The 26382-nt window shown below is 39.5% G+C and overlaps 1 long non-coding RNA gene and 1 pseudogene across 4 annotated transcripts in view; one reads left to right on the top strand and one right to left on the bottom strand.

Moving 5' to 3' along the window:
- Positions 1-26382, top strand: part of LOC137227737 (uncharacterized) — a 165737-nt gene that overhangs the window by 62906 nt on the left and 76449 nt on the right. Inside the window, exon 4 of one of the 4 annotated variants that reach the window (XR_010944981.1) lies at positions 4005-4200. The exons of the other annotated variants lie outside the window; for them this stretch is intronic. This is a non-coding gene — a long non-coding RNA (uncharacterized lncRNA). Of the gene's footprint in view, positions 1-4004; positions 4201-26382 lie in introns of those variants that run through there. 4 annotated transcript variants of the gene reach the window in all.
- LOC137228264 (heat shock protein 75 kDa, mitochondrial pseudogene) lies at positions 13552-14975 on the bottom strand (annotated as a pseudogene).

The raw sequence follows: 26382 nt of genomic DNA, 5'->3' as shown, positions 1-26382 counted from the left end.
TCCTATCATCAATTCTGCTCGTTTTGCCTCCAAGATATTTCTCTCTCTAACTCCTTTTTTTCTTTATTTCTACTCCCAATTTTCTGGTTTAGGTCATTACTACTTCTTGTAACCTGTCTTCCGGCCTCTAGTAAGTTCCCTCTTGAATTTGTGACCCACATTGCCATCACAGGGAGCATTTAAATATCAAATTCTGTTTCATTCATTCATTTATTTAGAAAATATTTATTGTAAACTATTATGTACCATATATTATGCTAAATGTTAGAAATTCAGAAATGAATAAGACATGTTCTCTGCCTTCAATTATAATCCCATGGTAGAGAGAAGTAAGTATAGATAGAATTATAAACCAGGCACTTATCTCATAATAAGGGTAAGAGTGGCAGAGAAAACTCCCTGGAGAAATTAACACCTAAGCTTAGCCCTGAAGGACTGATAGGAGTTAATCAGGTAAAAGGAAGGAGAAGAGGAGAGACAGGTAGGGAAAGATATTTCAGGCTATGAGTGCAACCTGGTGCACATCCTAAAAGCAAGAGAGAGCATAAAGAGCTGGAAGAATTTAAAGTAATATAGTGTGGGCGAAGCAGAAAGTATGAAATCACTGGTCAGATGATGAAGAGTTTTAAGGACTTTAGACTTCATCTCAAAGATTGTGAGGACCCCAGAGAACTTTAAGCTGAGGATTGGTGTGATCAGATTTGTGTTTTGGAAGGATTACTCTTATAGTTGTTTGGAAAAGAGATTTGAAAAGGGTAAAATTGGAGGCAGATTAGCCAGTTGTTAAGAGCTTTTACGGAACTCAGGAAGTAGTGGTAGATACAGAATGATCCAAAATATATTAAAGTGGTATTATTCATAGGAGACATTGAAGGATTGAACTTGGAGGGTGAAGGAGAGGAAGAGATCAAGACTGATGCCTAGGACTCTGGTTTGGGCAACTGGGTAGATAGACAGTGCTAATGTTCACCGGGGTAGGGAATTCAAAAAGATGAGGTGTACGAACATCAGGTAATGAACTCAATTTTGGACACATCCAGTTTGTGGTTCTTGTAGGCCATTCAAGTGGAGACTTTGAGTTGGATGTTCATATCTAGATTTTAAATTATGTCAAGAGATGAGGTTTCTCAAGACAGTCCTATTGAATGAAAATAAGGTTCCATGAAGGACCAACATGTAAAGCTTGTTGGGGGAAAGAAAGAACAAGTTCCAAAGAGCTAGGAAGAAAAATCTTCAATCGCCATTATCTACTGGATCAAGGCCAAGCTCTTAAATTATAACTTTTCTCTCTCACTTTATCTCATGCCAACCCCCAGTTTAGAATTTATGTTCTATTAGTTCTTTTAGGTTCTATTCTATTAAGTTTTATTAGAACAAGTTGCTGGTGGTCCTTCATGGATACCTGAGTCTCTATTCCTTGGATATCTGTTTGCTTTTAGCCTTTTCTTTCTGTTCCCTCTTCTTTATCTGTTCCCTCCTCTTTATCTGGTTACAGCCTAATTAGCCTTCAAAAGTAATCTCAAGCTTGTCTGCTCTGGAAAGACTTAACTTGAGTCCCCTTGGTTGAACTAGATGCTCCCTCCCTCCTTCCTTCCCGTAGCTTTTGCGTGTATATTTATCCTAGCACTTATATGATGTTGATATCATCTGTCTACCTAGCTCACCACAAAAATTGTTTCATTAGTTCAAGAATTGTATTGCAGGTTGGATTTCCCAGGAAGCAGATTCTGAGACAGACTTTAGTGTACAAGATGTTTATTCAGGAGCGCCCTTGGGATGAACACCTGTGGAAAGGAGAAGGAAGCAGGAGTGGGCCAAGGGAGAAATCAAGCCCTGTTGCAAACCCAGCTGCCTCATCCAACACCATAAAGAGGTCTGGAGCTGAGTGCCCTTTCAGAGTTGTTCTAAATTGGCATGGGATGGCCGGGCATCACTTACCTGATCAATCATTTGGCATGGCCCATCCCAGGAAGGGGCATGACATTGGAAGAGGCAGCTCTGCAGCTGAAGCAGTCCTTGCAGTGGTTGACAGCTGGAGGCCATCTGCTGACAGCACTTTCTGCAGCTGGGACAGCACTTCATTTCCTGAAGGGAGATGGGGCAGTGCATTGCAAAATCTACCACACACCAGATATTTTTCTTTGCATTTCTGGGGCCTGCCATACTATGTGGCAGATGCAAACTGTGGGCTGGGACTGAGCAGTGGTTATCCTCCTCAGACAGGCTTGTGACCTCTAGTTCTCCAGATACACATTCTCCCTGCTCCCTAATGCATGGAACCCTGCCTGCTGCATGTATTGACATTACCTATAGTCTTTTGAGTTTGCCACCCCTGTTAGTTACTAACAAATGTTTATTGAACTGAACAGAAGTCAATATCACTGAATTACACTTCTCAAGAACATTCATATATATTTATTTAATCCTTTAAAACAACCCTAAAAGTTAGATATAATGATCACCCCCATATTTACAGATGAGGAAACTGAATCCCAGAGCGGCTCAGTGATTTGCTCAAGGGTCTCTAGCTAAGAAGTGGCAGGATTATGACTTATATCAAGTGTTCTTATTTAGAACCTCATGCTCTTCCATTATGGCATCCGAAGGCCTTGGGGGTATTCCTGCTGGAAGACGATTGGGTGAGCCTAGGTCTTGATTAGGCTCGATGGGAAGAAAAAATATCTTAACAGAACCAAAAATATTCAGGGAGGAAGAAACTGGAAGTTTTCTAAGCAGGCATCAAGGACTGGAAATGGAGACTATTCGTTTAGGACCTTCTTTTCTCAGATGGTTTCAAAGGAGTAAAAACAATTAGAGCTGCAGACAGAGTAGGAGACAAGACAAGGTTGATGAACAAAGTGGAAAGCAATGTAGGAAGATAGCAACATTTTATACACAGCCACACACACTGAAAATGTGTCAGCAATGCGAGGTCATTGTTAACTGCCAAGAATAAGTCTGAAATAGATTGTTAAATGAGAGATAGTATTGCCAAGGCTGAGCTGTTTGTTTGCCTCAAAAGGACAAATCCTGAGAGGTGGAATGAAAGAAAATTTATCCAATTGACTATAAAATGGAAATATGATGGCTCCAGTGCTGGATATGGATTAGAACTTTTTTTCCATTACACTAAACTTGACTAATAAAAAGGCTTTGTAAATTACATTTTTCTTCTCTACATAATTTTTAATAAAGGATTGTTTTTTCAAAAAGAAACGCTTTTTAAAAATTTTTTTTTTGGGGCCACAGCATGTGGCTTGCAGGATCTTAGTTCCCCAACCAGGGATTGAACCCAGGCCACAGCAGGGAAAGCACTGTGTCCTAACCACTGGACCACGAGGAAACTCCCAAGAAATGCTTTTTATTAAAAAGCTAGGAGATAAAATTCTTGTCTCCATCTCAAAACAACATTTGAATTTTAATTATTATAATTACATAATACTTGTTTCACACAAGAGAGACTTAAGGTATATGGATATAAAGATCAAGAATATAAAATACATAATTTTTATCATATTGTATATTATCAAGTCTCAGAGATGACTTTTCTACTTTGCAACTTAGACTCACCCAGATTTTTCTCAGAGTTTGGAAAAATTAGTGAAAAGAGGATTGATAAAATTAGGGGTTTTGGTTGAGGAAAGCACAACTATTAAATGGAAAATTACCAATAGCAATTTCCTTAGGTTTCATTAGTTGAGGTAAATATATATGCTTATATCATCTTTTACCACAGTGTCTGTCTGTCTATCTGTCTATCTATCTATCTATCAATTTTTAAGGATCCATACTGTTATGGGTTGAATTATGTTCCCTACAATTCATATGTTGAAGCCCTAACACCTCAATGTGACTATATTTGGCGATAAGACCCTTAAGGAATTTATTAAGGTTAAATGAGATCTTCAAGGTAGAGTTCTAATTTGAAAGGACTGGTAATCCTTATAAAAAGAGGCAGAGACACTAGAGATCTCTCTCTCCCTCTCCTCCTCCTCCCCATCTAGTATGTGCATGCACAAGCACAGAAGAAAGGTCATGTAGGACACAGCAAGAAAGTGGGTGTCTATAAACCAGGACAAGAGGAATCAACAAACCCCAACTCTGCTGGTGCCTTGATCTTGGGTGTCCAGCATCCAGAAGTTTGAGAAAATAAATTTCTGTTGTTTAAACTACCCAGTCTGTGGTATTTTGTTATATCAGCCTGAGCAGACATACATACATAGTAAAAGTAGGAAGACATGTATGGGAGTGATAAACACCAAATTTAATTTAGGGCTTAATTCTGGGGTCAAGGGAGAGGAATAAAATGGGAGATGGGTGCACATGGGATCCAAAACATTTCAAAGTTTTAAAAGTAAACATGGATCCAGTTATGGTGGAAATAACTGCCAAGGAACAGAATAAAGAAAAAAGAATGAAAAGAATTGAAGACAATCTCAGAGACCTCTGGGACAACACTAAATGCACCAACATTCAAATTATATGAGTCTCAGAAGAAGAAGAGAAAAAGAAAGGGTCTGGGAAAATATTTGAAGAGATTATAGTGGAAAACTTCCCTAACATGGGAAAGGAAGTAGTCACCCAAGTCCAGGAAGCACAGAGAGTCCAATACAGGATAAACTCTACGAAAAACACACCAAGGCACATATTAATCAAACTAACAAAAATTAAATTCAAAGAAAAAATATTAAAAGCAACAAGGGAAAAACAAAAAATAACATACAAAGGAATCCCCATAAGGTTATCAGCTGATTTTTCAGTGGAAACTCTGCAGGCCAGAAGGGAGTGGCAGGAAATACTTAAAGTGATGAAAGAGAAAACCTATAACCAAGATTACTCTACCCAGCAAGGATCTCATTCAGATTTGATGGAGAAATTAAAACCTTTACAGACAAGCAAAAGCTAAGAGAATTCAGCACCAACAAACTAGCTTTACCACAAGTGCTAAAGAAACTTCTCTAAGTGGAAACGCAAGGGAAGAAAAAGACCCACAAAAACAGCCCCCAAACAATTAAGAAAATAGTAATAGGAACATACATATCGATAATAACCTTAAATGTAAATGGATTAAATGCCCCAACCAAAAGACACAGACTGGCTGAATGGATACAAAAATAAGACCCATATATATGCTGTCTACAAGAGACCCACTTCAAACCTAGGGACACCTATAGACTGAAAGTGAAGGGATGGAAAAAGATACTCCCTGAAAATGGAAATCAAAAGAAAGCTGGAGTAGCAGTACTCTTATCATATAAAATAGACTTTAAAATAAAGACTGTTACAAGAGATAAGGAGGACATTACCTAACGATCAAAGGATCAATCCAAGAAGAAGATATAACAATTCTAAATGCTATGCACCCAACATAGGAGCACCTCAATACATAAGGCAAATGCTAACAACCATGAAAGGAGAAATCGACAGTAACACAATAATAGTAGGGGACTTTAACACCCCACTTACACCGATGGACACATCATCCAAACAAAATAAATAAGGAAACACAACCTTTAAATGACATAATAGACCAGATATATCTACTTGATATTTATAGAATATTCCACCCAAAAGTGGCAGAATACACTTGCTTTTCAAGTGCACATGGAACATTCTCCAGGATAGATCACATCTTGGGTCACAAATCAAGGCTCGGAAAATTTAAGAAAATTGAAATCATATCAAGTATCTTTTCTGACCACAATGCTATGAGATTGGAAATCAACTACAGGAAAAAAACTGTAAAAAACACAAATACATGGAGGCTAAACAGTGTGCTACTAAATAACCAAGAGATCACTGAAGAAATCAAAGAAGAAATAAAAAGATACATAGAAACAAATGACAATGAAAACACGATGACCCAAAACCTCTGGGATGCAGCAAAAGCAGTTCTAAGAGGGAAGTTTATAGCAATTCAATCTCAGCTCAAAAAACAAGAAAAATCTCAAATAAACAATCTAACCCTACACTTAAAACAACTAGAGAAAGAAGAACAAAGAAAACCCGAAGTCAGGAGAAGGAAATAAATCATAAAGATCAGAGAAGAAATAAATGAAATAGAAATGAAGAAAATAATAACAAAGATCAATAAAACTAAAAGCTGGTTCTTTGAGAAGATAAACAAAATTCATAAACTCTTAGCCAGACTCATCAAGAAAAATAGGGAGAGGACGCAAATCAATAAAATTAGAGGGGCTTCCCTGGTGGCACAGTGGTTGGGAGTCTGCCTGCCAATGCAGGGGACATGGGTTCGAGCCCTGGTCTGGGAAGATCCCACATGCCACGGAGCGGCTAAGGCTGTGAGCCACAACTACTGAGCCTGCGTGTCTGGAGCCTGTGCTCAGCAATGGGAGAGGCTGCAACAGAGAGAGGCCCGCGCACCGTGATGAAGACTGGCCCCCACTCACCACAACTGGAGAATACCCTTGCACAGAAACGAAGACCCAACATAGCCAAAAATAAATATAAATAAATAAATAAATTTAATAAATAAGTAAATAATAAAAATAACAAAATTAGAAATGAAAAGAGAGAAATCACAACTGACACTGCAGAAATACAAAGGATTATAAGAGACTACTACAAACAACTATATGCCAATAAAATGGACAACCATGAAGAAATGGACAAATTCTCAGAAAGGTACAATTTTCCAAGACTGAACCAGGAAGAATAAGAAAATAAAAACAGACCTATCACACGTAATGAAATTGAAACCGTAATTAAAAATCGTCCAACAAACAAAAGTCCAGGACCAGATGGCTTCACAGGCGAATTCTATCAAACATTTAGAGAAGAGCTAACACTGATCCTTCTCAAACTCTTCCAAAAAATTGCAGAGGGAGAAACCCTCCCAAATTCATTCTGTGAAGCCACCATCACCCTGATTCCAAAACCAGAAAAAGATATCACAAAAAAATTATAGACCAATATCACTGATGAACATAGATGCAAAAATCCTGAACAAAATACTAGCAAACAGAATCCAACAGCACATTAAAAGGATCATACATCATGATCAAGTGAGATTTATCCCAGGGATGCAAGGATTCTTCAATATATGCAAATCCATCAGTGTGATACACCACATAAACAAATTAAGGAATAAAAACCATATGATCATCTCAATAGATGCAGAAAAAGCTTTTGACAAAATTCAACACCCATTTATGATAAAAAAAACTCTCCAGAAAATGGGCATAGAGGGAACCGACTTCAACAAAATAAGGCCATATATGACAAACCCACAGCAAGCATCATACTCAATGGTGAGAAACTGAAAGCATTTCCACTAGGATGAGGAACAAGACAAGGATGTCCACTCTCACCACTCTTATTCAACATAGTTTTGGAAGTCCTAGCCACAGCAATCAGAGAAGAAAAAGAAATAAAAGGAATATAAATTGGAAAGGAAAAAGTAAAACTGTCACTATTTGTCAATGACATGAAACTCTACATAGAAAATCCTAAAGATGCCACCAGAAAACTACTAGAACTAATTAGTGAATTTGGTAAGGTTGCAGGATACAAAATTAATGCACAGAAATCTCTGGTAGTCCTATATACCAACAATGAAAACTCAGAAGGAGAAATTAAGGAAACACTCCCATTTACCATTTCAATGAAAAGAATAAAATACCTAGGAATAAACCTGCCTAAGGAGGTGAAAGACTTGTACTCAGAAAACTATAAAACACTGATGAAAGAAATCAAAGGTGACATAAACAGATGGAGAAATATACCATGTTCTTGGATTAGAAGAATCAACATTGTGAAAATGACTATACTACCCAAAGCAATCTACAGAGTCAATGAAATCCTTATCAAATTACCAATGGCATTTTCCACAGAATTAGAACAAAAAAATCTTACAATTCGTATGGAAACACAAAAGACCCCAAATAGCCAAAGCAATCTTGAGAAAGAAAAACGGAGTTGGAGGAATCAGTCTCCCTGACTTCAAACTATACCACAAAGCTACAGTAATCAAGACAGTATGGTACTGGCACAAAAACAGAAATACAGATCAATGGAACAGCGTAGAAAGCCTAGAGATATACCCACGCACCTGTGGGCACCTAATTTATGACAAAGGAGGCAAGAACATGCAATGGAGAAAAGACAGCCTCTTCAATAAGTGTTGCTGAGAAACCTGGACACTACATGTAAGAGAATGAAATTAGAACACTCCCTAACACCACACACAAAAATAAACTTCAAATGGATTAAACACTTAAATGTACGACCAGACACTATAAAACTTTTAGAGGAAAACGTAGGAAAAACACTCTTTGATATAAACCACAGCAAGATCTTTTTTGACCCACCTCCTAGAGTAACAGAAATAAAAACAAAAATAAACAAATGTGGCTTAATTAAACTTAAAAGCTGTTACACAGCAAAGGAAACCATAAACAAGACAAAAAGAACCCTCAGAATGGGAGAAAATATTTGCAAATGAAACAACAGACAAAAGATTAAGCTCCAAAATATACAAACAGCTCATGGAGCTCAATATCAAAAAAACAAACAATCTAATTAAAAAACGGGTGGAAGATCTAAATAGACATTTCACTAAGGAAGACATACAGATGGACAAGAGGCACATGAAAAGATGCTCAACATCACTAATTATTAGAGAAATGCAAATCAAAACTACGATGAGGTATCACCTCACGCCGGTCAGAATGGCTATTATCCAAAAAAATCTAGAAACAAATGCTGGAAAGGGTGTGGTGAAAAGGGAACCCACCTGCACTGTTGGTGGGAATGTAAATTGATACAACCACTATGGAAAAGAGTATGGAGGTTTTTTAAAAAACTAACAATAGAACTACCATATGAGCCAGCAATCCCACTACTGGGCATATACCCTGAAAAAACCATAATTCAAAAAGAAATATGCACCACAGTGTTCTATTGCAGCACTATTTACGATGGGTAGGACATGGAACCAACGTCAATGTCCATCGACAGATGAATGGATAAAGATGTGGCACATATATACAATGGAATATTACTCAGCCATAAAAAGAAACGAAATTGAGTTACTTGTAGTGAGGTGGATGAACCTAGTGTCTGTCATACAGAGTGAAGTAAGTCAGAAAGAGAAAAACAAATACTGTATGCTATTGCATATATATGGAATCTAAAATAAAAAGGTACTGATGAACCTAGTTGCAGGGCAGGAATAAAGAGGTAGACGTAGAGAATGGACTTGATGACATGGGGTGGGAGGCCAAATCTGGGGCCAAGTGAGAGTAGCATCGACATATATACACTACTGAATGTAAAATATTTGGCTGGTGGGAAGCAGCAGCATAGCACAGGGAGATCTGCTCGGTGCTTTGCAATGACCTAGAGAGGTGGGATAGGGAGGGTGGGAGGGAGGCTCAAGAGGGAGGGGATATGGGGACATGTGTATGCATATGGCTGATTCACTTTGTTGTGCAGCAGAAACTAACACGGTATTGTGAAGCAATAATTTTTATTTCTATTAAAAATATAAATAAACAAATAAATAAATAAAATAAAACAAACAAAAGACCCATTTTGAACACTGGCTGCTGTGTGAGAAATGGCATGAACAGGGACTGAGTGGAAGGAGAGATCAGTCAGGATACTGTTACCATTACACAGGTAAGAAATAATGATGGCCCAGGCTGGGGTGCCATGAATTTGAAGGAGAGACGTAGACATATTCAAGATATACTTTTGCAAGTGGAGCTAGCTTGCTAATGAATTGGACATGGAGTGTGAGGACAAGAGAAGAATAAAAGATGACACCCAAGTTTTGGGCTTGACTTTAAGTGAATGGTGATTGAGATGCAGAAAACTATGACAGAAAAAGTAATACACATGATAAATATCTGGATAAATAGAATATAATATTTTTTCTACTTAAATTCTTTAAGATAATTATGACTCTCAAAGGCAAAAATTATAATATGTCTGATGGGGTTTTCAACGTAAGTAGATGTAATATATATGACAATTGCAACATAAAGGGGAAGGCTAGAGGGACAATATGGTTGTAAGACTTTTACATTTCACTTGAGGTGGTAAAATGTGAATTCTAAGTAAACAGAAAAGTTGGTACGTATATTGTAATTCCCAGAGCAAACTCTAAAATAATTTTACAGAAAGATATAATAAAAAGCCAATAGGTAAAATACTAAAAATATTTTAAGATCCAGTAAAATGCAGAAAAGGGAAGACAGAATAACAACACAGAGAGGACAAACAAAATAAATGGTAGACCTAAATCCAAATAAATTAATGATTTCATTAAATGTATATCTTCCAACCACATTAATTAAAAGACAGGGTTAAAAAAAATAATACAGGACCTGACTATAGAATATAGACAAATTTAAAACAAAGTAATGCAAGCACGTATACAATATAAATACTAATAAAAAGAAAGCTGGAGTGGCTTTATTAATATCAGATCAAGGAAAAATACAAAGGACATTATATACTGATAAGAAATGTCAGCTTGGCAAGAAGATATAACAATCCTAATAGTGTACACCTAAAAGCAGAGCTTCAAGATACACAATAAAACCTGATAAAATTGAGTGGAGAAATGTACAAATCTATTATACTTAGAGACCTCAAAATCCTCTCAGTAATCAATACAAGTAGACAGAAAACTAGCAAGTATATAGAAGATCTGAACAACATTATCAACTATTTGACTTTTGTAGAACTCTAAACACAACAACAACCGAATACACATTCTTTTCAAGTGCACAAGGAACATTCACCAAGGTATACCATATCCTGGGCCATAAAACAAACCTGAACAATTTTAAAAGAATTGAGATCATACAAAGTATGTTTTCTGGTCATAGCAAAATTAAACTACAGTTATAGAAAGATATATGGAAAACTCCAAATATTTAGAAACTAAAAATATACTTCTAAATAATTCATGGGTCAAAAAGAAACCTCCTAGGAAATTTTAAGATATTTTGAACTGAATGAAAGTTAACATACTAAAATCTGTGCAGCTAAAACACTGCTTAGAGGAAAATTTATAGTGCTAAAAATGCGTACATTAGAAAAGAAGAAAGGCCTCAAATCAATAATCTATGTTTTCACTTTAAGAAACTAAAAAAAGGACAAACTAAACTCAAAGCTAGCAGAAAAAAGAAAATTACAAAGAACAGAAATCAATGAAATTGAAAACAAACATTAGAGAAAATTAATATAACTAAAATCTAGTTCTTTGAAATAATAATAAAAAAAGATAAACATCTGGCCAGATGACCAAGAAAAGGAAAAAGAGAGATGCCATAAATTTCCAATCTCAAGAATGAAAGAGAGGGTATCACTACAAACCCTAGAGATACTGAAAGTATAATAAAGGAATACTATGAACAATTCTATGTCTATAACCATGACAACATAGATGAAATGTACCAATTCCTTGAAAAACAGAAATTACAAAATTCATGAAGAAATAAATTACATGAATAGTTTGATTTCTATGAGAGAAATTTAATTTGTAGTTACAAACTTTCTTAGAAAGAAAACTCCAGGCCCAAGTCATTTAACTGGTGAATCATACCAAACATTTATGGAAGAAATTATAACAATTATATACAACCCCTTCCAGAAAATAAAAGAGGGCAGGACACTTCCCAGCTCATTTTATGAAGCCAGAATTACCTGATACCAAAACAAAGAATACAAGAAAACTATAGATCTTCATGAACATAGATGCTCCAATTCTCAACAAAATATTTGCAAATGGAATCCAGCCATATGTAAAAATGTACATTACAACAAAATAGGGTTTATCCTGGGAATGCTAGGTTGTTTTAACAGTCAATGTATTATTGTAATTTACTACATTAGCAGGCAAAAGAAGAAAAATCACTTGATTATTTTAATACTTGCAGAAAAAACTGTTGATATAATTCAACATTTATTCATGATAAAATTATCAGTACTCTAGGAATAAAAGGGAACTTGTTTTACATGATTAAGGATATCTATAGAATCTTGTAGCCAACATTATATTTAATGAGGTAAGTATGTCTGCCGTACCATTTCTACTCAACATTCATAATGGAACTCTTAGCCAGTGCAACAAGGCAAGAAAAAGAAAAGGCATTCAGAATGGAAAATAAAACTTTCTGGATGACTTTACTGCCTAAGAAGAAGGTCTCAAAGAATCTACAAAAATGCTCCTAGAACTTAAAAGTGAGTTTGGTAAGGTCTCAAGCTATGAGATTAAAATGCAAAAAGCAATTGTATTCTTATATAAAGGGATGTCTTATTTTATTGAACTTCACTTATTGTCCATCACACATACTGCATTTTCTACAAATTGAAGGTTTGTGGCATCCCTGTGTTGAGTAAGTCTATCAATGCCATTTTTTGATCGCTTCATGTCTCTGTGTCACATTTTGGTAATTCTCACAACATGTCAAACTTTTTCATTATATTTGTTATGGTGATCTGTGATTAGTGATGTTTGATGTTACTATTAAGACTTGCTGAAGGCTTAAATGATGGTTAGCATTCTTTAGCACTAATGTATTTTTATTTACTTATTTTTAATTTTTTATTTATTTATTTTTGGCTGTGTTGGGTCTTCGTTGCTGCTCATGGGCTTTCTCTAGTTGTGGCGAGCAGGGGCTACTCTTTATTGCGGTGTGCGGGCTTCTCACTGCAGTGGCTTCTCTTGTTGCGGAGCATGGGCTCTAGGTGCATGGGCTTCAGTAGTTGTGGTGCAAGGGCTCAGTAGTTGTGGCTTGCGGGCTCTAGAGCAGAGGGTCAGTAGTTGTGGCATGCAGGCTTAGTTGCTCCGCAGCATGTGGGATCTTCATGGACCAGGGCTAGAACCGATGTCCCCTGCATTGGCAGGCAGATTCTTAACCACTGCACCACCAGGGAAGCCCAGCACTAATGTATTTTAAAATTAAGGTATGTACTTGTTTTTTTAGACATAATGCTATTGCCAACCTAATAGACTTCAGGATAGTGTAAACATAACTTTTATATGCACTGGGAATCAAACAAATTATGTCGCTTTATTGCGACATTTGGCTTGGTTGGTCTGGAACAAAACCCACAATATATTGCTGAGGTATGCCTGTAAAGACAATAAACAATTGGAAATCAAAATTGAAAATAAGTACCATTTATAATAGCGCCCCAACTCAATAAATAAATATTTGGGTATAAATTTATCAGGATCTGTATGCTTAAAACTATAAAACACTGATAAAATGAATAAAAAGAAGACTATTCATGGATTAGAAGACTCAGTATACTTAAGATGTCAATTCTCCTCTTTTTGATCTATGTATTTGGTCCAATTCCAATAAAAATCCTAGCAAGTATGTTTGCATTTATTGGCAAATTGATATTTTTTAAAGTAAATAAAGCTCAAAAGCAGGTGTTCTCATTGGCAGCATCCAGTCCTTCCTGTGTCATTGTCCCAACCTCCCCCCCCCCCCGCCGTGACTGTCTCAGGCTACCTTGTCCCACGGTTCCATCTGTCCCCTCTCCTGCAGCCCTAACAGTGCAGGAGGACCTGGGGCTTTCACAGCTGTCAGTGTCAGTCCAGGGCCTTGACAAGCAGGTGGTTCAGGCGGCTCACCATGGGTCGCGGGTCATCGTCGAGCCCCGCTGTGATCACGGCATTCTCGTAGATCTGATCCACCAGCAGCTGGGCCAGGTCAGGCTCGCTGTCTCTCAGCTGATTGAGCTTCTTGATGAGCCTGTGCCTGGGGTTGATCTCCAGTGTGGGCTGCAGCAGCTGAGCGCGCTCCTCCTGGGGCTTGGCCAGCTGTCGCATGCGCAGGAAGTGCCGGGCGGCCCCCATCTTGGTCTGGATGAGGACCTGGCGGCTGTACAGTGAGATACTGGAGCCCAGCTCCCAGCTCACGTCAGACATGGTTGGTTTCGTTTCCAGCGCGTAGAAGATGCTGCGGATGTTGAGCGGTGCGTCCGTCTTGTAGTGCAGGGTGTAGCGGGGCTTGTCATGGGTCTGAGCGATGTAGCGGTAGAATTCCTCGTGCCGCGTCTCGCCCACATCCTTGGGGTCCATCAGCCAGATGGCCTGCAGGGTATTAATGCGCCTTCCGTTCAGGTACAAGGGGAAGCTGACAAAGTTGCTGTACTTTGTCACCACATCTCCAACCCGAGCCTCGCTGGTGAACTCTGCTGTCTGCCGTGAGGTGGACGATGATTTTGGTCCCGGTTCTTACTCCTGAGGCTTCGGCGATTTCAAACACCCCAGAGCCCTCTGAAAGCCACTGGTACCCAGGACTGCCCGTGTCCACCGAGCGAGAACAGACCTCGACTCTGTCAGCCACTATGAAGGCCGAGTAGAAACCCATTCCGAACTGGCCGATGATCTTGCTGCTGGCCTCCGCCTGCCTCTGAGGCGCGTCCAAAAAGGCCTTCCACCCCGACCTGGCAGTCGTTCCCAGGTTGGACACCAGCTCCTCCTGTGTCATCCCGATGCCAGCGTCCTGGATCGTGATGGTGCCTTTCTCGGTGTCAGTCTGCAAGTGAATATCCATTTCTGGCAGCGTCTGGCCTTCAGACACCAGCTTATGACGCAACTTTTCCAAGGCGTCACTCGCGTTGGAGATCAGCTCCTGTATAAACACCACTTTTTCTGAGTACAAGGAACGGGCAACGATGTCCAGAAGCTTCTTTGTCTCAGCCTGGAGCTCATGTTTGGAAACAGAGCCCTGCACGGTCTCCGAGCTGCTGCTGAGGGAGTGCAGAGGCTCCTGCTGATGCTCCTCAGTATCCTGGGAGCTGAACGGCCGTCCATCGTGGGAGCTTGAAGCCAGGCTTTGCCTGGGACTCCAGGACTGGGCTGGGGGCCTCCAAGGACACAGAACTGGTTGTGCTCCCCGGGCCACCGCCAGGGCTGCTGCCAGTGCCGCGGCCCGCAGCCGGCAGCCCCACAGCAGCAGCGTCCACAGCTGGCGAGCCATGTCTGCAAACTGATTTTTTAAATTTATATGGAAAGGCAAAGGTGCATATCCAATAAAATTCTGCAAATGAACAAAGTTGGGAGACTCATACTACTTGATATCAATACTTACTGTAAAGCTACAGTTATTATGACAATGAGATATTGATAAAAATATAGACATACAGATCAATGGAATGGAATAGAGACTTGAGAAATGAACTCACAGAATTGTGGTCAGTTGAGTTTTGAAAAAGATACAAAGGCAATTCCATGGAGAAAGGATAGTCTCTTCAAAAAATGGTGCTGAAGGGCTTCCCTGGTGGCGCAGTGGTTGAAAGTCCGCCTGCCGTTGCAGGGGACGCGGGTTCGTGTCCCGGTCCGAGAAGATCCCACGTGCTGCAGAGCGGCTGGGCCCGTGAGCCATGGCCACTGAGCCTGCGCGTCTGGAGCCTGTGCTCCGCAACAGGAGAGGCCGCAACAGTGAGAAGCCCACGTACCTCAAAAAAAATGGTGCTGAACACCCCAGTGTTCATTGCAGCACTATTTACAATAGCCAGGACACAGAAGCAATGAAATGTCCCTCAACAGAGGAATGGATAAAGAAGATGTGGTACATATATACAATGGAATATTACTCAGCCTTAAGAAGGAACGAAATCGTGCCATTTGCAGAGACATGGATGGACCTAGAGACTGTCATACAGAGTGAAGTAAGTCAGAAAGAAAAAAACAAATATCGTATATTAATGCATATATGTGGAATCTAGAAAAATGTTATAGATGGACCTATTTGCAAAGCAGAAATAGAGACACAGACATAGAGAACAAATGTGTGGACACCAAGGGGGGAAAGGTGGGGTGGGATGAATTGGGAGATTGGGATTGACATATATACACTATTGATACTATGTATAAAATAGATAACTAATGAGAACCTACTGTATAGCACAGGGCACTCTACTAAGTGCTCTGTGGTGACCTAAATGGGAAGGAAATCCAAAATGTAGGGGATATATGTATACGTATAGCTGATTCACTTTGCTGTATGGCAGAAACTAACACAACATTGTAAAGCAACTATATTCCAATAAAAAAAATATTTAGAGACTGAATAAAAAATGGTGCTGAACAACTGAACATCCATGTGCAAAAAAAAATGAACCTTGACCTGTACTTCACATTTTGTACACACTTAACTCAAAATGGGTAACAGAACTAAATGCAAAACATAAAGCTATAAGACTTTTAAAGAAAACCTGGGAAAAAATCTTTGTGGGCCTGAGTTAGGTAGAGAATTCTTAGATATAATAAAAGCAAGATTTATATGAGAAAAATTGATAAATTAAACTTATCACAGTTAAAGACTTATACATTGTCAAAGTTACTGTTAAGAGAATGAAAAGACAAGTCACAGGTTGGGGGAAAATATTTGCAAATCATATGTTTGACAAAGGCCTTGTACTTAGAATATATAAAGAACTTTCCGAAGTCAACAATAAGAAAACAACAAACCAGTTTTCAAAAAAGCAAAAAATTACAACAGTTACTTCGTCTAAGAAGACATATTGATGGCAAATAAGTACATGGAAAGATTCTCAGCATCATTAGGCAGTAGTCATTAGGGAAAGACAAATTAAAATCATGAGATAAACTACATACCTATTAGAATTACTAAAATTAAAAACAAACAACTGACAATACAAGGTCTTGATGAAGTTGTGGAGCAACTGAGACTCTCATACGTTGCTATGAGAATGCAAAATGGTACAGCCACTCTGAAAAACAGCTTGGCAGTTTTTTATAAAATTAAACATACACTTACCATATGATCCATCTATCCCACTTCTGGGTATCTACCCTAGAGAACTGAAGACGTAAATTCACACAAAAACCTGTAGCAGCTTTATTCAAAATTGCTCAAATCTGAAACAACCCAAATGTCCTTTAATGAGTGAATGGATAATCAAACCGTGGTATGTCCATGCAACGGAATACTACTCAGCATAAAAAGAATGAACTATTTGTTACGTGCAACAACTTGGATGAATCTCAAAGTCATTCTGCTAAATGAAAGAAACCAAATTCACAAAGTTACATATGATGCAACTCCATTTATATGTCATTCTGGATAAGCTGAAGCTACAGGGAGGGAGGAGAAAAAGCAGTGGTTTTCCATGCTTAGGGGTAGAATGGTTGACTACAGCACCCTGAGGAAACTGGGTGTGTGCGCGTGTGATATTATTCTCACTGGCCAAATATCCTGTGCGTTGAAGATTTACACGCTATTCATTGAATGACCTATTCATTGAAGAAATGTTTAAACTTAAAATAATAATATTTACAGCTAAAATTATTCATTGGTTACCGTGTGTCATGAATGACAATAAACGTTTTACAGGTAGTCAAGCTTCTCAATTCCACCCCATGGAGTAAGGATGGCTAAATCGGCACGTGTTCGACTACTCCTCTTCCCATGCCCGTGTTTGCCACTCCAGAATCCTTTCTAACATTGTGCTTAAGGCAGCCAAGAGCAATCACTCAGTGTGATAGTTTCCTAGAGCTGCCATAACAAAATACCACTGACTTCATGACTTAAGCAACAGAAGTTTATTTCTCACAGTTCTGGAGAGTGCAAGTCCAAGATGAAGGCGTGGGCAGGTCTGGTTTCTTCTGAGACCTCTTGCTTTGGCTTGCATATAGCCACCTTCTTGCTGTGTCCTCATGTGGCCTTTCATCTGTGCATGTACATCCCTGGTCCTTCTTTTGTGTGTTCAAATTTCTTCTTCGTATAAGGACACCAGTCAGATTGGATTAGGGTCTACCCTATTGGCCTCACTTTAGCTTAATTATCTCTTTAAAGACCCTATCTCCAAATAAAGTCACATTCTGAGGTACTGGGGGTTAAGCTTCAACATATGAATTTTGGAAGGACACAGTTCAGCCTATTATACTCAGATATAATCTATTTGCAATCTCTGCCACATAATATAAATGCAATAATTTTACCCAGGAATAATTTAAAGTGAGTATAACTTGCTTTTATTTTTTTTTAACTGAAAATGCTTGCCAACCCTGGGTCAGAGGACACTGCTTTGAGAATGAGATTTTATTGCCTGATCCCATCTTTGAGCAGCCTTCTGAGCTCTTGGGGCAGTGTGCTTAGAGGTGCACACTGTGAGCAACCCTCCCCTCAAAGGTACACGGAATCATCTAGAAATGGCTTGTCAGTCAAATCTGTGTCAAGACTTCACTGCCATGCCAGAGTCAACCAAAGCCTAGAGCCACGGTCGGGACTGTCCCAAAACACTGAGTCAGTGTCACTGAGGTCAGGAGTGTTCCTCCACCTCCTTAGGCTGGAGGGGAGCCAAGATTCTAAAGCCTAAAGAATTTGAACCACAATGATTCTATCACATATTTATGCACACAGGCACACAGGTTAGAAGAATATTTCATAACAATCTTCAGCTGTTGTCACAGGAGAGCAGTAGTGACCCTTTGTCACTTAAGAAATTACCATACTCACAGATTGAAAGCTAGGAACAGTCCCATTATTTTATATGTAAGGTCCAAGGAAATTACATTGCGAAAAGTGATGAAGGGACAATTAAGGGCTGCAGATGGGCATTTAGCAAAGAAACATGCATGTATTTCTAAAGGATTGGTAAGCTTTCTGGAACTATGCAACAGATATTGGCTCCAAACCATCCACTGGAAACAAAGCAGTGGCTGTGTTCTAGCTACCTACTGTTACCTGTATTTCTAGGGGATGCCTGCTATTCTTTAATTTGAGAGGCACATTTTAGCATTTCTGGAACTGGACTTCGATCTTGCAGTAAATATAAAATTTAATGGGGTCTTTCTCCTTTTCTTCATTCTCTTTCCTCTTCTCCTGTTTCCCCCTCTGGAAAACCCTTATTAAAGAGCTGGTGCATTTTGCAGAAGATGGTGTCTTAGAATTGAGGTAATGTACTTCCAATTTGTTTTGAAGTCCAGGCTGAAGACTAATGTTTTAGTTTAGTTCTGACCATTTTGTTCACAAAGTAGACTCTGATAATTTGCCCTCCAGGACTGGAAGGGACCCTAATGGGTCTGTGCTCTGACATGCTCTCAGATCTCAGCTCTTAGAGGGGCTCGGGCTCTTATCATAGGTGTGTCCTAATAAGGTCCTGGGAAGACTAAGTCTGCCAAAGGCCATGTGATGTGCTGGCAAATGCCAGGTTCCAGAAATGAACACAGTGACCTTGATGGTAATACAATGTAACATCTCTTTGCTTCAAGACTACACACATTTATACCAATAAATTTCAGAGAAAACCTCTGTTTTGCTAAGTAAGGTACATTAGCATATATATATGTGTATATATATGTGATTTCTAAGCATAAAAAGTAAAAGCTGCCATCTTGTTGTAAGTTAGAATAAAAGAACATTAAGTCACTGGAATATATTAAATAACTAATTACATCAAGAATAGTCTAGGTATTAGACCTGTGAAACAGTCTGCTTTATAGATTAACATGAGAGCTTATTTGCATATATGCTATAGACACTTTTGAGAGAGTGTGTGTATGTATGTGTGTGTGTGTGTGTGTGTGTGTGTGTGTGTGTGTGTATGTATAGCATATATGGCATATATAGTGTTTTAAAGAGAGTAAACACCATGTAGTTAATTCCTGTGGCCAAAGACAATTTCAGTGTTTTTGCAACATTTGACGATCGCTTCATCTTTGTAATACCATCTAAATTTGCATTTTTAAGAATCCCATGTATTACTTAACAGAAAAGGCCTAAGGGGTATCAAAAGAGACGAGGCAAATTAAGTTTCCTTTTGTCCAACTTTGTGTCACTTCCTGCCTCCATAAATAGGGAAAGCAAAATATGTGCTTCTTATTCATGTACATCTGCCAAACCAATTAACACCTCCTGAATGTTATCTTAATTGCATTTATTAACATAACATTAACATAGCAGGGAGATAACATTCAGAAGGTATTAATTGGTTTGGCAGGCACTCTTGAATGGGAAGCATAGAGAAAGGCCCTTCTCAGTATCTTATGTGGGTTTTTTTTTTTTTTTGGTGGTGGAGAGGAAATGAGATTACACTGAAAGAGAGAAAATATATCTTAACCAAAATAGTAGCCACATCACAGGGTCACTTGATTCTCCTTTCTAAAATCTCCAAAGAAGCATCTGCTCTAAAGCCTACCTGTTTGACAGTTTACCCAGATGCCCTCTCCGCCCCACTGTCCCTGTGTAGTTCTGGCTAAGGAGGCCTCTGGAGGTGTGCAGGCACGGATATGCTTCTCCAGGATGCACTGAGCTCCACCGTAAATTTGTACAGCACCTCAGCTGCTTTAAAAATAATTCAAATGTGTTCCTGTGATGAGAATTTAATAGGGCTCCTACCCTTATAGAATCATATACCTACAGAGTGCTTTAACTAGATCCATCTATTCATTAACTCATTCAAAAGGCCTTATGGAGCACCTACTGTAGCTCAGCACTGTAAAATGCTGGGGTAAATAGATAAACAAGACTCAATACCTGGCCCAAGATGTCCAGCTGACACAGGGATTGGCCGTGGAGACAGTCATGGCAGGTGAATGGTTCAAAATGGACACTCATACGTCTTCACTGAGTGAATGAATCAATGAAATGTGATCACTGTGGTTCCCCTCTGGTGGTGGTATGGAGGGTGGGGAGGTGGGGGTCTAGGAATGTGTGTATAAGGAGGCAAAACTGAAGACAGCAGATGATTATGGAAAGTTAAAATGAGGAGGGACTGAACTAAGGCAGAAACACTAGAGATGGAGAGGATAGCATAGATAAAGAGATCCACGTGACCCAAATAGCTGCTCACATTTATTGAGGGTTTTCTTTGCGCCAGGCAGCGCTCTTAGCATTTGATTTCATTTTCTCAACAAATGTATGAGGTGGTCCTATTATTATACCCATTTTAAAGATGAGGAAGTTGAGTATGGTAGCCTGAGTGATGGCCCCCCAAGGCTGTCCACACTCTAATCCCCAAAACCTGTGAATATGTTACACTGCATAGCAAAAGGACTTTGCAGGTGTAATTAGGTTAAGGATTTTGCAATGGGGAGATTATCTTGGATTATCTGTGTGGGCCTGAGGTAATTACAGGGCCCTTAACATGAATGGGACAGAAATAGAGTCTGAGTGAGAAGATAAGGGACAGAAGCAGAGGTCAGAGAAAAGAGAAAATGCCACATTGGAGGCTTTGAAGATGAAAGGGCCACAAGCCAAGGAATGTAAGTGGCCTGTAGAGGGGCTTTCCCTGGGCCCTCTGTGTAATGAGACTCCTTCCATTTACCCACGTTTTCCATTTCCTTTCATTTTCATCCTCTTTGGGAAAGTACTGTGTTTAATTGTACAATATTTTTCTTACTAAAAAACTGTTTCCCTCATTACATTATCATTTCCATGAAGGCTGTTCCTGTGTTGTTCATCGTTGACTCAATGCCTAACACTGTGCCTGACACAAAAAAATATACTCAATAAATGCGTGTTAAAAGAATGTAGGAAGGGAAGAAGTTCTCACACTTGCTCAGGGTGGCATATTTCTGAGCTGTTAGGGTGTCCCCCGAAGGCCTTGATATATTGAAATAACAGACTTACCACCTTGTGATATGCAGGTGCCCCTGCCCAGATCTCCCTTCAATAAAGAACCTATTGACTCAGCTGCTGGGGTTGTGGTCTGTGGACAGCCTTAGTTACTAGCCCCTTCAGGGATTACCTCACCTGCAGAAAACTGCCTTCCTTAAAGTTATGCCCTTCTCGGGGTGGCCTATATCCAGTGACTGATTGAGATGAGCATTAAGGACTGGCCATTTCGGTCCAGCATGGGACAACTTTGGAGGCCAGTTTAGCTCCAGAGTTCCTTGTGAGATTGTCCAGGGTTGTCATGGGGCCCATACTGTGCTTGCTTTCTGCCTCATCCAGTCCTGTGTCCCCTTCCCTTCCATGGGTGTTGATCCCAAGGACACTCCTTAATAAACATCCTGCATACTAAACTGTCTTAGAGTCTGCTTTCTGTTGGTTTGACCCCCATCTCAAACAATCACTAAGCATAGAATTCTTTTGAGCCAGGTAGTTATAAATAATCAGGAATAGAATCCAAAATTTAGGAAAAATGTATACAAGATCTTAATATTAAGGAAATTCTATCCATTAGTTCTCTTTTCACTGAGTTAGGAAGACTGCTGTTAATAAAGACTTACCAGTGGAATCCCTCAACGTGCTGATCCCCGCCCCCCTCCAAACATGGTTTGACAGTCACATCAGATCTCTTTCCTAAGTATCTCTTTGATTCATCACCCTCATCACTCTTAATTCAAGCCACCCATTACTTCTCACTTGGTTTAATGAACAACTCTGAGTCCCTTATTTTGTCTTGCTCCAATTTTTCTCCATGCTGGAGTGGCCATTGCCCCACTTAAAGCTCTTTAGTAGTTCCCCATCACCTGTAGCATAGAGTCTAACTCCTAAACATGGCATCCTAAATTCTCTCTGATTGGGCTTCTCCCTGTTTCCAGACTCATCTCTGGCATGCTCTAATCACCCTCCCCTCTTTACCACTGCCTCATTTGTTTTGGTCCTGCCAAAGTTCTCCAAACTGTCCACGCTGGTGCATAGGCCCATCGTGACCTGGACTCTCTTTAGAGCTCTAGCCTTGAATTTTGCCACCACTCCTTCTTTCTAGTCTCAGCCATCCTGAGTGACATGCAGTTCATCAATATGCCCTGTCCTTGTTTGCCTCTGGGCCTTTGCACATGTTGTTTCCTCTGTCTCGACTATTTTCTCTTTTTCTGACTACCCATCTACCCGCCTTCTTCTTGCCAAGTTGATTTCCACTGATTCTCACCCTTCCTTGATTCCCTGAGGATGAATTTGGTGCCTCTCCTATGTGCTCTTATGGCACCCTGTGCTTGGTCTTTTTTATAATAGCCGTACCATTCATAATTGCCTCTAAACGTAACTGTCTCAGCCACTAGACTCAACTTCTTATTCATAGCTGTGAACACAGCAATGAGCACAGTACATAGCACATAGAAAGTACTTGGGAAATATTTAATGATGAATGAATGAAGAATCAAAGTCTCATGATAATCCTAATGCATAAGCAGAGTAAACATTTTTGGCCACATTTTAGAAATATGGAAATGGAGGTTGACTTAGCCAAGGTTGTGTTGCCTTCTGACTGCAAATGTAGAGCTACTTACTGGAAATGCCTCAATCCTTCATTCATTCTACAACTACTCCACAGGTTTGAAAGCCTGCTATGTGGTTGTGTGTTGGGCTCTACTATAGGTGCTGGATTGACAAGACCTGTCTTATGGAGCTTACATACTAGAAGGAAAGATTGACAATAAACAAGTAACAAAATAATGTTGAGTAGAGGTAAGTTCTATAAAGGAAATATGATGCAGTGATGTGGTAGAGTGGCATGCCAGTGCATATAAGGGAGAGTGGTTCTTTAGAAATGGAGGTCGGGGAATAACCCTTGGAGGGAGTGACATTTGAGCTGAGGTCTGAAAGATAAGGAGCCAGTCACGAGACAAGGCAAAGAAGAACCTTCCTGGCAAAGGGAAGAGCATGTGCAAAGCTCTGAAATGGGAAAGACCTCGGTGTGTTCAAGGATCACAAAGAAGACCAGAATGGCAAGATTATAGTGAGTAATGGGAATAGCAGCAGTCTGGATCATGTAGGGCTGGTAGATCCTGGTCAAGAGTTTGGATTTTGTTCTAAATGAACTGGGGAGCCAATGAAAGATTTAAAGAGCAGAGATGGGCGGTTACTTAACCCAGACTGTGATAGTGTTGGAATCCTAATGAGCTGGATGACTAGGTCTTCAGGAAATAAAATCCCACATAATTTGGAAAATGTAGTCTAGGATAAGAGCTCTCGAAGCAGTGTGGACCCAATGGTCATTTGCCCTGGAGAATTACAGGTGCTTTTACAAACCAGATTATGGTTTCTACCAGTACCCTCATACTAATAAACTCCATGTCTCAGTCTCCAGCTGCTTATTTCCAGTTGCCTGCTGGACAGCGCTTCCATACTGTCCTGCAATGTATATCTAAAGGTAGAACTGTTGGTTTGCCCACCTACCCTACCATGCAGTGGTATCCTCCTTCTTTATTAATGATCCATTTACTAAGTTACAGGCATCCTAAATGACAGCCCAGTAACAAAAACCCAGCTGACCACCAAGTCCTGACATCTTCTACCACCCAAATATTTTTCAGATTCAGCTTTATTATCCTCGTCTCTTCAGGTTCTCATCTGCTGTCACCAGGACTTTTGCAGCAACCTCCTAGATTATCATTAGCTTTCTTTACTCCAGTCCCATTTCAAACTCCTGCCAACCTAATCTTATTTTTTTTTCAAATGCAAAGACTTTTATATTTTATCTCCAATACAAAAGTAATAGTTTCTTGTTAAATTGCCAAATCCTATTACCAAATGAAAACCCAGTGTGCATCCTTCTAGACTTTCTTCTATGACTATACACACATGTATACAAATTAGATTATAATATAATTCTGTTTGGTGATTTGCCTTTTTATTTAATAGATTGTGAGCATTTTTCTAAATGAATAAATACACAGCTACATCATTTTTGGTGGCTTTGTATTATTCTGTGATATGGATGTACTATAATGTACTTAAATAATTTCCTTTTGAAAGCCATTCAAATTATTTTGCTTTCACGAATGATCTGGAACATCTTTCTATATTTTTTCTACTTGTACCTCTTTCTGTCTTACTTTCTTCAGAAGATTTACTTGATATAGAACTTTTTTTTTTTTTTCTTTGCGGTATGCGGGCCTCTCACTGTTGTGGCCTCTCCCATTGCGGAGCACAGGCTCTGGACGCGCAGGCTCAGCGGCCACAGCTCACAGGCCCAGCCACTCCACGGCATGTGGGATCTTCCTGGACCGGGGCACGAACCCGTGTCCCCTGCATCGGCAGGCAGACTCTCAACCACTGTGCCAGCAGGGAAGCCCCAATATAGAACTCTTGATCACATAAAATTTCTTTTAATGTTGTTGTGGTTTCATGATGTATAGATGATATATAGTTTTTTTGTTTGTTTGTTTGGTTGGTTTTTTTTTTTTTGGCCATGCTGCACAGCTTAGGGGATCTCAGTTCCCTGGCCAGGGACTGAACCAGGGTCATGGCAGTGAAAGCCTGGAATCCTAACCAGTAGACTACCAGGGAACTCCCTATATAGTTGGGGTTTTAAAATTTTTTTTTAAATAATTAATTAATTAATTTTAGTTTTGGCTGCGTTGGGTCTTTGTTGCTGTGTGCAGGCTTTCACTAGTTGCGGCAAGCGGCGGCTACTCTTCGTTGTGGTGCGCAGGCTTCTCATTGCGGTGGCTTCTCTTGTTGCAGAGCATGGGCTCTAGGTGCGCGGGCTTCAGTAGTTGTGGCACGTGGGCTCTAGAGCGCAGGCTCAGTAGTTGTGGCTCGTGGGCTCTAGAGCGCAGGCTCAGTAGTTGTGGTGCACAGGCTTAGTTGCTCTACGGCATGTGGGATCTTCCCGGACCAGGGCTCGAACCCGTGTCCCCTGCATTGGTAGGCGGATTCTTAACCACTGTGCCACCAGGGAAGCCCTGTATGGTTGTTCCTAATTGGAAATTTTTTGGCATGAGATGTGAGACAATGTTTTGAACTTTATTTTTCCTAAAATGGTTGGCCAGCTTTCTCAATATTATTTATAGTTTAATCCAACCTTTCTCCAATGATTTGAGGTGACAACACTGTTATACACTAAATTTTTATTTAACTTTGAGTCTATTTCTGGCCTTTTATTCTCGTCCATCAGTCTGACTACAAATTCTAGCAAAAATGCCCTGTTGTTTTGAATCTAGTAGCTTTCTAATGGATTTTAATATTTGATAAGCCAAGTCCTCTGCTTTGCTCCATATTTATGTATTTATTTTTTTGTGTGACAGAGTTTTTTCCCCACATTTTATTTTTCAAATAAAATTTAGCACCATTGCATCACTCTTCAAAAAACATTTGTTGAGATTTTTATGTTGATTGTATTAAATTTATAAGCTATTTTGCAAGAATTTGCCATCTGCAGAACTATCTTTCTAAACTAAATCTGGTGTTATCATTATCCTGCTTAAAAACCTGTCATAGCTCCCTCTAATGGGAAAGTCATATTTTTTGGAATGGCATGTAACACGTTACATATTTTGACCCCTGTGTACCTTTCCTTGTGCTTTAGAGATTTAGAAAATCTTAGATTACAGTACCTCAAAGGATGTGGAGTAGTCATTTGAATCTCAAAGTTCAGGCAGTGGAGGAGGTGGGTAGCAGAGAATATATTGGCAGGTTGAAGATGTAATTTGGAGATCTGTATTTACCTCGTTTGCAGCTGTGACTGGAG

Source organism: Pseudorca crassidens, chromosome 7 (assembly GCF_039906515.1).
Source record: "Pseudorca crassidens isolate mPseCra1 chromosome 7, mPseCra1.hap1, whole genome shotgun sequence".
NCBI classification, from domain to species: domain Eukaryota; kingdom Metazoa; phylum Chordata; class Mammalia; order Artiodactyla; family Delphinidae; genus Pseudorca; species Pseudorca crassidens.
The sequence above is the reverse complement of the archived record's forward strand: the minus strand, read 5'-3'. Positions and strand labels throughout refer to the sequence as shown.